Raw genomic sequence first — 16,418 nt, forward strand, 5'->3', positions numbered from 1 at the left:
AATTTGATTCACGCTGGTATTATTGTGGCGTATAACACGAGTACAAAATACATTCAAAAACAATTGTATGTACCATTTGAATACGAAAAGTTGTATCTACTTACACTGTTTTAAGACAAATATCTAATTAAAATTTATTTTGTTTCAGATTTAACCGAAGTTAATGAATACTTAAGAACTGTAAGTATAAATCTAGTCGTAATGATAAATTTAAATCAAAATGCAAGATATGCATTGTTGTACCTTTTACAATTTTACTTTCTATTCAATTTGTTTACACACATAATATTTCTGCTCAAAATTGAATATTATATTATACTTTGTATGTATTTGAAATACAATACTTCATAGTTCAAAACATTATGTCACATTTAGTAGACCAATCTTAAAAAAAAATGCATCATATATATGACCAAAAACTGAATATTTTTTTATTATAAATTAAGTGAATAAAAGTCATAAAGTAAAAATAACGTTAAAATATCTATATATATAGTGCAAACAAACGGTCGATATCGTTTGAAAGTTTTATTTAATTTATAAAATGTTAAATGTTAAATTTTTTCGCTGTTTTGTCTCTCTTTTAGAATTAAAAACATTATCCTTAGTATCCTCAAGCCATTTATGTTGGTTCACATTAATACATTATAGTCAATAAAAGTGATATAATATAAAACTTAATAAACCACGTTAACTATCACCAGAAGTAAAACAAACATCTCTGTAAAACCAACCGTTTTCTTTCCCGTAATCTATTATGATATTTAAAATAACTTTTGATTATAATTAATAATTATTGAAGATAAATGTTATATTTTTTTAGCTTGATTACGATATTATCACATTAAAACTTATATGTTTGAAAATAGTGTTATTATACCATCGTATCTAGTGTTCCGTGAGAATTAAATTTGATTTAACACGATTACTAATATTTTAAAGTGTATATAAAAACCGCAGTATTGATTTTCTATATGATATATAATTCATATAAAATACTTATACATACACTATGGTACTAAAATAATATTTACACACTTCTATGTTTTACTTCCGTAAATGAGTTGTGGTGCTGATTTTACAACTACGCCTAACAGAGTTTATTATAGTCGTTAAATTATTTAGAACCGTTAAACAACGCGTTTTCTATAGTTCACCTGTATCTCTATATACCTACTAGCCACGAGAAAAACTACAAATTAATTTCCCGTCTGATTATCTACATCAACGTTTGTATTATTAAACCGCGATATATTTCAAGTAAATAAGAAACGACGAACGATTGTATTGTCTGAATAGTTGAAGTCCACACAACTAACAATGTTTTAACGCCCACAGATTACACTGAGTTATGATGCAGGTATCTGGTTTCACGGTGTTTACTTACACTTTTACAACTCAATGAGCTCGGAGGAAAAGTGATCATGCTGCATTTCCTTTTTGTTTTCATCTGGGGGGCATTTAAAAGGTGGTATACAATTCCCATGAGTTAGAACGCGGTGCATTTGAGAGAGAATGGAAGATGAAAGTTGACCTCAGAATGATTTATGAATTTAACCTATGCAAAATAGACCGTACCACAAACAGAAATTGTCCAAATGTAGTTTCTAACGAGAATAATTTATTTATTTTTTATTTTAAATGATATCTACCTAGGTACCTATATAACAACGTGAATACAATATAATATCATGCGTTTTGGTATACATTATTATGTGAATTATGATGACCATAAGTTTTATAGACAAGTGTTATATATTGGCACAAATTGTTAAGCTTTTAATGTGTGTTACGCAGAATTAATGCATATTCGATTTTACCACGTTCCCAATTATTGTTATTACTTTGTAAATAATAAGTATAATAAACCTAATGTAATATGTCGGCCGCACGTATTATATTATTCACCATTCGGCTTTTTGTCAAACACAAATCGCACAATATTACTGTAAATATTACATGCTATAACTCTCTCTTCCGGAAGATTTTTTTTTATAAAATAATTATACAGATAATGTTTTATTTTTTGTTGCATATTCATAATTAAGTATTTGAATACAAACAATATACAATACCTATTAATGATTTTACATATTTTGAATATTATTAAATCACTTCTTTAAAAATACCTGATGACTGATTAAATATAAATAATACTAAAGTAATTATTAAATTTATTTATGTTTGGAGAATATATTAAAATTGTATTGGTTTTCAAAAAATTCAAAAACGATACCAATTTGTTTTTAAAATGATTAATAATTATGATAGGTATGGGTACGAACAAATATTTATATACATTCAATAACCAATAAATAATTTTTAGGCCAAGGAAAAGTATTTTAAAATGCACATCAGCGTAGTAGGTACCAATAACTTCATTTCTCCCCTTGAAATCTAAAATTCCTTAAAATATTCGCAATATAAATAATATCGATTATTATTAATGCGCATTAAAATAATTTAACTGAACTTTTGCCGTTTTTATGCTAATTTTTGTAATTTCCTTGAACCGTAATAAGAATATTAAAATGTTGTTACGCCTGAAAAATATAACCATTGTGCAATTTTCGTAGTTTATTAATCTAGATAATATTATGAAGGATAAGAGGTAATCGTAATGACAATTTTTCGTGGAAACCTCAATAAACTAATGACTATTTCAGTCTTTTTGAGGTATACACAATTTTTTTTTCTGCTATTTTATACCTTTTTGTTTTTACTCTATACTGTACGCGTTAATATGGTATCGAACTTTAGATTGTTATTGGTTTTTGTTTGAGGATTTCGGTTTGCTCACAGTTGACGAAAAACCGCTTACTACAAAAACTGTTCACGATGTTTGCGTTATGTTTGTAATATTAATAGGGCGCAGTTCACGTAACCACACGTTAAAAGTTATTAAGTTCGAAACATTGTGTGCCCACACTAAACCAGATTTATGTTTTCTCCTTAGCTTCTTAATGCTCATATCGATTGTCTTGTTATAATGAATTTTCTGGCACGTCCACGGCCAAATATAATTGAATTTTTTGTTTTTGATAAGCAGACTTAAATTTGACTAGTATGATAATTTTAATGTTTAAACACTAACCAATAATACCAATAATAATATTAATTTTCGAGATACACGTCCCTTATCTTCATCTATATGTTACATGTGCTTTGGTTGTTAAAAAGTAAATATCTAAATTACTTGTTTTTCTAGAATTATAAGTCGTTTAAATCCGTAATAAATCCATACGACTTTTTATAAGCTAAAACATTTAACCTAATCTGTATGAATAATAAGTTACAGTTTTGAGTATTTAAAAAAATATCTTAGTTTAAAATATATTATAATATTATATATAAAATATATAGAATAATTTATTTTTCAGATAATTAAATCTGTATAGAATAGATTAAATTGAGTTAGCACCAAATAAATAATAATAATATAATATATTTATGAAATGCTTCTAATACTTAGAAACTAAAGTACAAATTTCCACGTATACTTTTATACTTATGAAACTTAAACTGTATTTCGCGATTCTAAGTAATGTAAAAATATATTGATTTTACAGTTTTGTTTTATAATTTGACGTGTGAAGCATAACTCATGTAAAACTTATAAGTATTGCGTAACTTTTAAGAGGTAATTATTTAATTTTTCCAATTGAAATAATCAATTTCACCAAGCTAAAACTATACTTTTTAGTTTTTATTAAACTTCTAATGAAATTTCCATCATAATTTTGCACCAAGGAGATTCAAACTTGTCAGTTCTCTAAACCGTTGCTTTTTTTTAAATAAAACTTTGAATTGACCATTCAATAAATAAACATAATATATAAGTTTATATAAACCACACGTGGTCGTGAATTAACGATGTTCTGAGATACTTAGATAGTTTAAACTGAAACTTTTTATTTAACTCAAAATATATATCTATAAAGATTAAATATTTTTTTTAAATAGTTTGGTATGAACATTATGATTCGGTAGTTTTTCATTTTATTTGAAATGAAAAAATTCAATTTTTTCTTAAATAATTTTTCCGTTTCCTCGCGTAGATATTATGAACTTTACATAGAACTGCCAACACAGAAATGAATGTAAACATATTACACAGTTTTTATTGAATTAGAAACAAATTTCGTTTTAAACAAACTTTTAGTTCACGCTAAGTCGATTTTGGCAGTATTTTTTTGTTTATATAATATAAGTATATATATATATATATATATACTTATGTATGTATACTTTTATCGAAAAAAAAAAACTAAAAAGAACGCTGAACCCAATTGTTTATAAATAAAGGAACGGAAAGATATAGGCTCCGGAAGATAACATTTTACAATGTAGAATTGTAATTAATAAAAATAACCATAAAGTAGTACTAACGACATTGACAATTTATAGTTAGTTTTTCGTGTTTAAATCAGCCCGACGACGACGTATATATATATATATTATACATAACTATATTTAAAAAAAAAAGTACCTCGAATACGTGTTTTTAGTATAATATACCCATAACGTTTCTCCGCGGTCGTAAAACCCCTCCTCGCCAAAAACTTATGCGCTAGATACGGCAATGACTAACGAGCTATATATATTATTATATTTGTGTGTGTGCGCGCGTCCATAATATATCGTTAGTAAATTATTAATATAATAACGGTTAGGACTTCCTCTTTCGGTTACGGAATATATCGTCGAATATACACACCGTTAATGCACACCACAATGGTTAATTTAATGCCGTACGATTTTAATGCCATACGAATAATACACTTTACTAAACGTATCGCGCAATATTATAATGCCGACGCACACGCGAATGACGCGATCGATAATAAATTATTATAAGCGCCGGCAAACTCAACTGTCAAACTATAAAACAGTGTGCGACCGGGGGGGGGGGGGGGTGTCGTACGCGCGATGTGATAATAATATATAAAATAATAATAATAATAATAATATAAATACACACAATATCTGATCACTGCGTTTTATCCGCGAGCGAAATCAATGTGACAATTTCATCCGACGCGGGTAAACCCACTGAGCGTCACACACGCGCGCACACACACACACACACACTCGCACCGCCGTACAGTCGTATAAACAATATCATTATATGATAATAACAACATTATAATATTATATTATATTGTAACGTCCGTTGTAGTCGTATCGATTTGTATTATTATTATTATTATTATTTATACCTACCCGCGACACACACACACAATATATCGCATATAATATTATCGTTGTACCGCGTAGTAGTTGTTATATACATATATATATTATTATTATCAGGGGTGTTCACATAGGGTGTACTACATATTCTCAAGATTTTTTTACAATATTATGGGTGTACTGCATATTGTATTGTATTAAATGTTTATATATCGGTATTTGATGACAGTACGCTGTCAAGAAAATAAATGAGAACACCTCTGATTATTATATAATACACCGTACACGGCGGCGTCGGTGGCAATAAGTAAAAAATACCGAACGCCGAGCAAGCACGACTGCGGCGGCGGCGTGTGCGTGTAAAGTGCTCGACGATAATTACCGCGCGGGTATATGTGTATCGGCGGCAATCTGTACAATGGTCGTCGTCCCGACAACCGTAAATCGGTCTAAACGCATACCGTTCGCGGGCTGTACGAGGCACTGCAGATATAGAGCAGGCAAAGCCGATTAACCGGATGCTGTGGTGCACCAAAAACGAGATACTATACAATGTACCTATACCCGTTTATATATAGTATCGGAATAATCAGCACGTCGTCCACTCGCGGACCGCCGGTCGTCGGTGTTAACCCAAAGTCGCCGCCGTTTTCTTCAAAAAAAATAAACCCTTCTTATAATCGCGAGACGTCGGCAGGGGCGGATCCAGACCAAGATAATAGGGGGGGGCGATTTTTAAAAGGGACATATTATGTTACTTTCCACAGACTCGTACAGAACAAAAAAAATATTTTTTATAATGATATAGTAATAATAAAATATATTACTAAAATGTTGTTACCCTTGAAGTATAATTACGTCAAAAACTAAAATCAGGGACTTCAAACTATTTTTTTATTTGAGAGAACGGGGGGAGACGATTGCCCCGATCCCCCCTTGGATCCGCCACTGGGGCGCGGCGCAGTGTGTTTGATAGCGCCGCAGGCCTCCGGGGAATCGGCCATAATACATTATAACGATAACAATATAAAAATCCGTTCGAATGTTAAAAAAAAAAAAAATAGTTCACCTACTCGGCGCGCATTGGTCGTCGTTGTCGACTTCCATGGTCCGGTGGCGTGTGTTTTTGACAGGTTTATAATATTATTGTTGTACACTTGTTATGCAGAAAAATTTCATCGGATTATCGCCGGCATATCGTCGTATACGATGTCGAGAGCGAACGCACACGAGCACGCGCGCGCGCGAGTATATAATAGGATTCCCCGGAACGATGATACACACGGTCCAGTCGTTATTTTAATCCGTCAGAACTATACGACGACGACGACTACGACGAACCTACATCACGTCATAATAACTACTCGGAAATCCTTCCGGTAAAAAATTGAATCGGACGCGTAGGTATATCATCGCGCACGGCTAGGTATATGATGCAGCACACACGCCGTACGTATTATACTTATAATAGTATAGTGAGCGCTTATCGTATTATTATTATTATTATTTCGCATAATCGTGTGATATACATCATCGCGCCTGATGTTTAAAAAATTATACTTAATTAATGTACACGACGCTGCAGCAGCGGCGGTACGGAGGGCACTTAAGAGTGGAGCTAGTAGGTGGGTATTATATTCAACGAGTATATGTATATTATTATTAAACACATCGTGTTTGCGAGATATTTTCATCACAATAAATTATTACATCACGATGAGATTCAGTGTGGAGACTGAATTCCGTATAATATATAATAATATGTTTCAGTGTTCACTAGATAAAGGCGTTCCTGTTTGACGGTATATTATATATGTTGTACTACAACACGCCCATTCGTAAGTATATATAGCCGGTATGATATAGGTATATTTATAGGTACCTACTACACGCATATGACCTATCGGACTGTAGATAAATGCGAGTTTTCTTATTCACCTCGTCGACTCGATATTATTGTTTTGACAAAATAATAATATATACCTGATGGCGGTAACACACTGTTTAAATATATAGCTGTGATAGTTATTTAATATTTTAATCAATAGAGGCAATCGATCGTACGATTATAATAAGTTTAGTTAACAATATTGACAAACGACCGAAAAATAAACTAACAAATCAAAACGCATATTCATAAAAATAAAGCTACTTGTGTATTTTTATGCATAAAACATGACGTGATAATACTGATAATAATATATTAAATTGTATTATTTTTATTTTTTAAGACTTGAAATATACGTTTCGCCCATAAATGTGCCACATTTTTGTAGCAATGTACTCATTAAAAATCAATTATAGATTTTGAAAAGTTATAACATAATTTACAAACTTTATTGGAACAATTTCATTCAATAAAATATATAAACCTACAAACGAAATTAACTTGGTGTCGTGCAACATAAATATTATAAGGGCGACATAAAAACTTTGGTAATAGAATTAAAAAAAAAAAAAAAAAAAAACTTGTCATTAATTATAATCAAACTCGTTATTAAAAATGATAAGATAAACTAAAATTTAAATTAATGTGCTAAGACATAAATGTGTCGTCGGCATATTTTTCCGTAGAGAGTATGAAAATATTATAATAACCCGATAAAATCAATAATGACGATGTAATAACATTATTTATTAATGATATAACGAATGGGAAATATTGTAAATGTTATACAAAGACCATAATATTGCTATCGTCATTAAATTTAATTTAATAAACCAATCATAATTATTATTGAACGTAACAATATTAAAAGGGCCTAGGCATCTATCTGCTTGACTCTAAGGAGCATTTTATTGGCAACTTCTTATGGCGGCCAGCGGTCATATTATTATCGTCGGGTTACTCGTGAATTATCGTAAGTGTGAGTATAGTGAGTATACGTTTCCAGGAAAAGTACAGTGGACTATTTTACGCACGCGCATGTACATTCCGACATTTATACTGTCAACACTAAAAAATATTTTATTTTTCACTCGAACGGACGATTCTAATAATTCCAATAGAATGTGCGTTGACAATGTTCACTCTGATTGTTATTCTGAAAAATCCTTGAGTTCTTCAATTGGACGACGGAAGCACATTTTTAAAATTATTTTTAGTCGATTAAATATAGGCATTAGCTCAAAATATATGAAATTATATTTTTACAATATTTAAACCGAGTTTATTGCAATTTGAAAGAACAAAAGTAAAATAATATGGCTCATACACATTCATTACTCATATTATGTTATGGTGCGTTGAATATACTTTTTCATAATATACGCGATACGCGTTACGACGTATGTTTTTCAATCAAAATGAGTAGTTTTTTACTAAGATATATGGTGGTTGCAACGCCCCTTAATTGTAACACTTTTGTATGTCAAAATATTTATTTTAAATAATGAAATTCGTCGGAAACTTAAAACATATACCTTCAATATTCAAGTTTACCTACAATATTGCAGTTTGCATCTACACTAAAAAACATAAAATAAATATGATTTTTATAAATTAACATAATACGTCATGTAGTTCAAAATAGAATAAACTCAACAAACCTAAATAATGTTAGAATCAAAATAGGAAATAAGAGCAAATACGAGTAATACTAATAATGATCAAAGCAGAAGCGTATAATATGTGCAACTTCATTCTACGAATATCACGTAATTTATTCATAATATAATGTACAAAATGTAAATGCGTATTTAAGGTTAAAACGAATAATATAGGACATCACTCATAGAAGTTAATTCTTTACGGAAATTTGTTTTCGTATGAAAAACATGAGTTATACGATACAAAAACAAGAATTTTTTTTTGTATGTTACTAGTTATTATACCTATAATTTATTAGTTTCCTTTGAAGAATAACTTATAGAATTACGTTACTTTAAACAAACAATTTTTGATACGATAGTATTAATTTTAAATAGATTAACCGACGAAAAATGTTCTAAATTTCACCGTTTATTTTCCAAATTAGTTGGGTGATTATTAATAATTTAATTTAAATTAAATGATCATTATAATTTTCTTCGGTGATATTAGAATATTTTTATTTTTATTCTCCCATAGTTCATTGACAATATAAATAACGACCGAGCGCATATAATCAAATATAACGAGAAAAATAATCCATTAAATTAACTGTCTCGTTTTTATTCTATTATTATTATGCATTTGTAATTTTAGATAATAGTGAGAAAATTGAATTATTTATAATATGATCTCTGTGAGATTTTCTATTTGTAGTTATAAAATATGAACGTGAACACGAGATCAAAAAACAATTGAAACCGTTTTCGGAATCGAATAAAGTCGTAATAAATAATTATCAAAAGCCATTGTGTTTTTGCTTTGATATTTAAGATGAAATCGTAATTTCGTATATTTTTTATACCTGTATATTACACGAAAACAAAATATACAAATATAAATATTTCATACGTACCTATACAATATTATCATTGTTATAGCTTAGCTCGTGAAAATAATGTAAATCTTCGCAGACAAAGGCGGTATACACACTAGACACTCGGGGTTGCCGGATGGCATCACTGAGTCGCCTTTATTAAACGCATTTTATAGGCTATTAATGTACCTACCTGTGCATTATTAAAAGCACACGGCCGTGATATATAATGACATTATATTATACTAAACACCTTTAGAAGCGTTTAAAGAGGTCGTCCCGTTGCTCTTGCAATTTTAACCCTGTCAGTAAAAATATTTTATGTACCTTTAGATTATGACTAGCCCTTCACAGTAATATGTATTTATGTGGGTGGGTACCCTTTCCAATAATAAGCAAACTCGCCCGCACGTCATGGACTCGGGGAATGAATATCCGCTGCGAAACTGAACTAGATGGCTCGACATCACGCCTGACGTGCTTTGTATACTGACCGATGACAAGCCGATTTTTTTTTTAAATTTAATGCCCGTCCGATATGAGATCTTAATGTCTTACAGAACTTTCGCCGAAAACCATGAACACTTTAAATTCGACGTTTAAATTAAAATCGATGATATAATTTAAATTGTCATTATTTTAAAGTCTAATGGTTATTTCGAATTCAGTGTTACGTGGTTATTATTATTTTTATTATTATCAATTATTAGATTTTATAGCAGTCGTTTAACAACCGATTTTAAACGTTATTCAATAAATTAGAATTCATACTAACACAAAACATGATTATAATAGTCAATGATGATAAATATTATCTTTTTTTCATAGAAAAATTGTTAACGATTTAAAAAAAATATAATTATGTATAGACATTGAAATCAAAACTATTAGTTATATTGAATTATTTAACTTTGTATACTAATTACAATAGGTACAGATGATATGAAAATTCACCAAAGCAATTAGTATAAATCTATAAACATTTAATATAATAATTTTTTTTTTAATTACCAAAGAACCTATAATAAATACTAGATCCAATATTACATATTATTATTATAGTTTATAACTGATAATATTTTTAAAAAATAAAAAAACTTTATTATATATATATATAAGATTATATTATGATATATATATATAATTTAGTTAATTAATCGGAAACTGCTTGTTAGATTTTTTTTTTATAAATATATCAACGTTTTCCGATAAATTATTTGATTAACAATTTACTTTAAAAAAGTTTTTTTTTTTAATAAAGTATTTTATTACCACGAATTTTAAATAATAAAAAAAAAAATCTAAGTTATTTGAAAAATGGTTTATATGTATACCTAACAATTTAAAGAATTATAATTCAAATAAATTTATTGTTAAAAGCAAACAAATAGTTGTAAGTATTCTACGTAGATCATGCTGCATGAAAGTATATAATATTATATTATTTACCTACGTAGGCGTATTTAATATTTACTCGTGGGGCACATTTAAAAGCATAACTACTTGAATACCATTGATGATGAAAATCTGTTTAATATTAAAATAAAAATATTAATAAAATATCTCATCAGTGGATATCAAACCACAAATGTCACAATTTAAACCAGCCTCGTGGGGTGAGAGATTTCCTCTCCCACTTTGCCACTGAAAATGGACAGGTTCGAGCCTGGTCAAAAGATAATTCGACAGCATGTCCGTCGTTACTGACACGGGTACTACGAACAGGGTAGATTTAACCGTATTAAGTTATTAACGACAGATATGCGAATGCATTGCGTTGGCCAATATAATAATACAGCCAATGACCGTTTTGATCGGGTAAAAAAAAAAAAAAAAACCAAAACTGATTGTTAATTAAAATGAAAAATAAAAAATAAGCGAAAACAAATTTTACAAACAAAACATTAAAAACATGGCGTTATGAATAACGTCCATATATAGGTAGAACAGTGATTATTTATCATGTAGTTTACACATTACACGTCATCGCACTACGGTGAATTTTACTATAACGTAACTATAATAACTACAGACGACATTTTTTTTACGTTTTTGTGGGTATACATCGTCATAGGTAGGCGCTTGCTTATAGTCTGTTTACCAGCGTGGTACAATATTTCACAAGACCGAACATATTATCTGTATGGTTGAAACAGTGATGTGGTTAACTTACTAGTTCCGGGCCGGTTTAATTAATTTCGTGTACAACGTTGTTAGAATAATATCTACTATATTATTAACTCGCCAGGTACGTATAAAATAATAATATGTTTTCGATTTGTGCACACACACACACATACACATACTGCTGTCTTAAATCTTTGCATTCCATTCGTAATGACGAAACGCTATCGTTCTTTCCAGTTAGATCTAATTAAATTAATGTGAATAATAAACAGTGGACGGAAATCATTTCGCGCATAAATATTCTCGTAGGTATACATGCACTTAACCAGCACTAGAGTTGTGTTCGTTCAACTCGTATCCAATTGTCTTCTCCTCGGAATTATCATCGCACTGCAGCTACACTGTCACGGACACGGGTGGGTAAACGTCGTTATCTTTATAATTGCATTAATAAAAATGCATTTTTATTGTCACAGACAGTTTTTAGCCGATAACGCCAGACCATATTTAATGTTCTTTACTTTGAGCTAATGGTAGGTAGAACAATAATGTTGTGAAGCACATTCAAATAATATATTATAATATGATTTTATGTTTTCGATTTGTGTATGTGACGGACGAACAATTTTTTTTCTGGAATATTATACCTCCAAAACGTCGAATAATTATAGTATTATAATAGGTAGGTATAATTATATAATGTATATCACACAACACTAACGAAAGTGTAATGATAATATTATAACGATGAGGCTGTTGATGTTTTCTGAATTTCAGTCAAGTTATTAATTTTACTATTATGTTGTGTTTTATTCTATACAAAACACTATGAGAACAGTTTAATCGTTAAAAATTGTAATGTATATAACATATAATTTTACCGAAAATTGGCAGTAAAATGAACTGTAATTTACAAAAGTGGAAACGTTTATTAATTTGCAAAATTTAATGTAAAAGTGTTTAACGATCGTAAATTTATAATTTTCACTGAATGCATTTATTATATTGTTTTAAATACCTATTCCGAATACATTATATAATATACAAAAAAATAAATCGTACCTAATCTAGTAATCTGGTATAGTTATGTATTGATACTTTAATTCAGTTTATAAAATAATTATTTATCAGTTATGACCGTTAACTCGACCGTTAATATTATCTTAAAATGACAATTGATATCCCTGAAAAAATCATTTTTCAAACATTATATTGTAATTTATATTGTAAACTCAAATTTCTAGACCATTATTTGATTTATTTTTTTCTAGTTTTAAATCAAATTAAACATCCATATTCTATCTATTTCTGACATTTAAAAAATATATGTACCTAATCGGGTAATCTCTAACGCGGTTATATTATACCGAAAGTAGTATACCTAATAATACGCGTAACGCAATAAATAAATACGAAACATGTATAGCCAAAACTGTTTCGGACATGTCCATACCTATTCCAATGTTGTACACTGCAACAAATACATGACCGCTTGCGAGTCAACAAACTATTAATGTTAAAAAAAAAAGAGACTAAAACACTGAAATGGTTTGAAATCTATTCCAACCCTGTATTTCCTTACTCGACGTCTTCCGGTGTTTGGCGGGCAACTTTATATTACGGCGTCATTATTATACGTTCATTGTAGGATGGCGTGATCGGAGATCGTTTCAAACGGATAATCCTATGGTTTCCTGCCAAGGTCAAGTTCACTATTATAATATGCTACCGCTCAAAGGACACGATGATCGACCGAGTTGTTCCGGTATATTAGAATCATCCATAGCTGCCAGCGTTAATTCATCTAGGAAATTAAAGTTTGCTTTAATTACAGCTATTTCCATATTATATTATGGCACGACAGTCCCTTTTGTAGATTTCATAGTTGGGTACAAGGCGTGTCTCGAAACCGACCACCTAACTCAAAGACTAGTGCATTTACTTCAAAGAATATTGCACACCCAAGACGACTATCTTAATCAATTTACTTGTACACATAATATAATTGAGTTCAATTATACGCACTCTAATAATACCTGCACTCAGATGTCAGAACTGAGTATAGATTATTCTCTCGCGTTTTGTGTAAAATTATAAATTAGTCGTTGTATGTTACAAGTCGTAATGTAAAATGTTGTATATAATGTGTCTAAACATAAAACTCTAATTGTTGAAAATAAAATACTAAAAAAAAAAAAAAAATTTAAAAACGTATACAAAAATAATTTGAAACCATATCATATATTTTTTAAATTTATCAAATTAATTGTTTCCATATTTTTTTTTCGATTGTTTTTTGTATTTTTACAACAAAATAATAATATTATTAAATGTAAATAAATATTTTTTTTTAAATTATCTAAAATTCGATATAAACTTCAATTAAACTAGTATTACCTGTTTAAGAATAATTAATACTAAATTGGTAAATAAATCATGATAATATACAATAATAAAATATTTTACCGAGGATGAACATATACGAAAAAAAAGAATAATATAACATTGTTCTACGACATTTCAAATACGAATCTGATATCATCGTCAAAACTATTATCGAAAATTGAAATCTTCTTTCTTAAACTTTTTTGACTTGTATTACTGTTTATGGGTGATTTCAATTTAAATTGAACGTTGTTACAGAATTGGCTTCAAGACTTTTATCTCACTCGAATATCATCAAGAGTTTGGTTGTAGAAACTTTTTGAGGTATCTGTACAAATATTTAAGTATATTTTTATAGATTTCTAAAACAAATAAAAATTTGACAGTTGAACGTTTAAAAATAAATTTCAACTGTTTATCATTCGGGTCGTTTATTTATATATTTCAAAATATTGTAGATGATGTTTGAAATTATTTTATATTACGTAAAACTAAACAATTATAATATAATAATTTTGGATTCAAAATACATTGACATTATTTAATATTTCAATTATTTCGGTGATGGATAATAATATTGTTTTCAAAATTGTTTTATGAGTTTTCATATGCGTTTATTTTGCATACTATTTAATCTCCGTTAGAATTACGTATATTACGTATTATATTTTGTATACTATTTCATTATCTTTATGCTATTGTCATACGATATAAGGTATTTCATACGAGCTATAAAATATAACATTACTCAGTTCAAGAAAAATATTCAAATAATTCAGTATATAATATGCTGTTATAAAAATGTATAATATTTTAAATTACAATAAACTTCAGATTTTCAGTGTAAATTAAACTTAACTTCACTTCATAAATGCCAACATGTTATTTACACATACGAGATGAGTAATATTGTTTATTAAGGTATTTATAAACTGAATGTATTTTTAATGATTTCCAAAATATTCTATGTCGAAAAATTTATTTTATTTTATGTTCACATACTTTTGTTTTTAGACTTTTATATATTTAATATAAAATAAACGTTTTTTAATTGTTCATTCATAAGACAACAAAAACTAACAACAATAACTGCATTCCACTGAACAAATATTACATATTTTGACATTTAAAATGTCCAAAATGTTTTTATTACGACAAAATATCATTCATAATAAGTTAAGTATATATTATTATTTTAATCTAAATAATATCACACATTTTTATTCTCACTATAAGTATGTTTCTCTTATTAAAGTATTTCAAATACAATATTACACGCAACTAGTTATCATACTCCCGAACGAATATAGTATTCAATACATTTATTGCGATCGCATCTTACGGGACGTGTTGTTTTACACGCGAGTGTCCTGTGTGAGAGTATTTTCGTTCGTATAAGAACAAATACAATTTGTCCAAAGAAATATATCATTATTAAAAAGTTATTTGAACAACGATACAATTATAATAATAATAATAATAATACATGTGATCAATGTTGCTTCGGAATTATTGCGTGGGCAGTATATAATGTGTAGCCGTTAAGGCCGTAATGGGCAATTTCAAAAGCTCAAAACCACTGGCACAACAACACTGTTTCCTTAGGACACATTTTGCGAAATGTAAACACAGAACGCAGCTATAATATCGTTAAATGAAATAATGATCATCGTAACATGTATTTGTTTACATAAATTGCCGTTAATGTCCAACGCAAATAAATTAAGATTCCATTTCGTGCGGTGTTTGTGTTGTATAGCTGCACGTGGGCCATTTAGTGCGGCAAATCCATTGTTTAGAGTAGGCATATCGTAATGATTGATTGATGCGTTGCACCGGATTCCGTATCGGCGGCTGTTTATACGAGTGGGAATCGGCGGCGAGAAATATTTGACAAATTCGAATATTATTATAAACCGCGTTGTTTATAATAACCGCGGACCGTCATAATATTAATACGAACATTATTGTTGTACTGCAGCGCAGTGAATATATTATAGTCCGCGTACAGCTCTGCAATAACACATACGTTGCACCTACCTGCACGCGCGTGATAAAAAATAAATAAATAAATAAATAAAAATAGTGTTGATCGATATCGCGATACGCTGAATTAACGGGATATACGTCGCGGACGATTTATCGTAATAAATAATAACAATTTCATACATTGTAGACTTTTCGAAATTGAAAACAATATTTTGCAGCGAATATTCGTGTACCTACGCCTATGCTCTTGTGCGTAACGATATAAATTATGTATATTGTAAGCGAATACGCGTATGTGTAAAATGTATATAAAAAAAC

General features: G+C 29.2%; 1 protein-coding gene across 1 annotated transcript in view; it reads left to right on the forward strand.

Moving 5' to 3' along the window:
* Window positions 1-16,418, forward strand: part of LOC132926417 (sex peptide receptor) — a 222,115-nt gene that overhangs the window by 45,568 nt on the left and 160,129 nt on the right. Inside the window, exon 2 of the mRNA XM_060990772.1 lies at window positions 149-180. The gene's annotated coding sequence lies outside the window, so the exon portion shown is untranslated. The remainder of the gene's footprint in view (window positions 1-148; window positions 181-16,418) is intronic.

Source organism: Rhopalosiphum padi, chromosome 3 (genome assembly GCF_020882245.1).
Source record: "Rhopalosiphum padi isolate XX-2018 chromosome 3, ASM2088224v1, whole genome shotgun sequence".
NCBI classification, from domain to species: domain Eukaryota; kingdom Metazoa; phylum Arthropoda; class Insecta; order Hemiptera; family Aphididae; genus Rhopalosiphum; species Rhopalosiphum padi.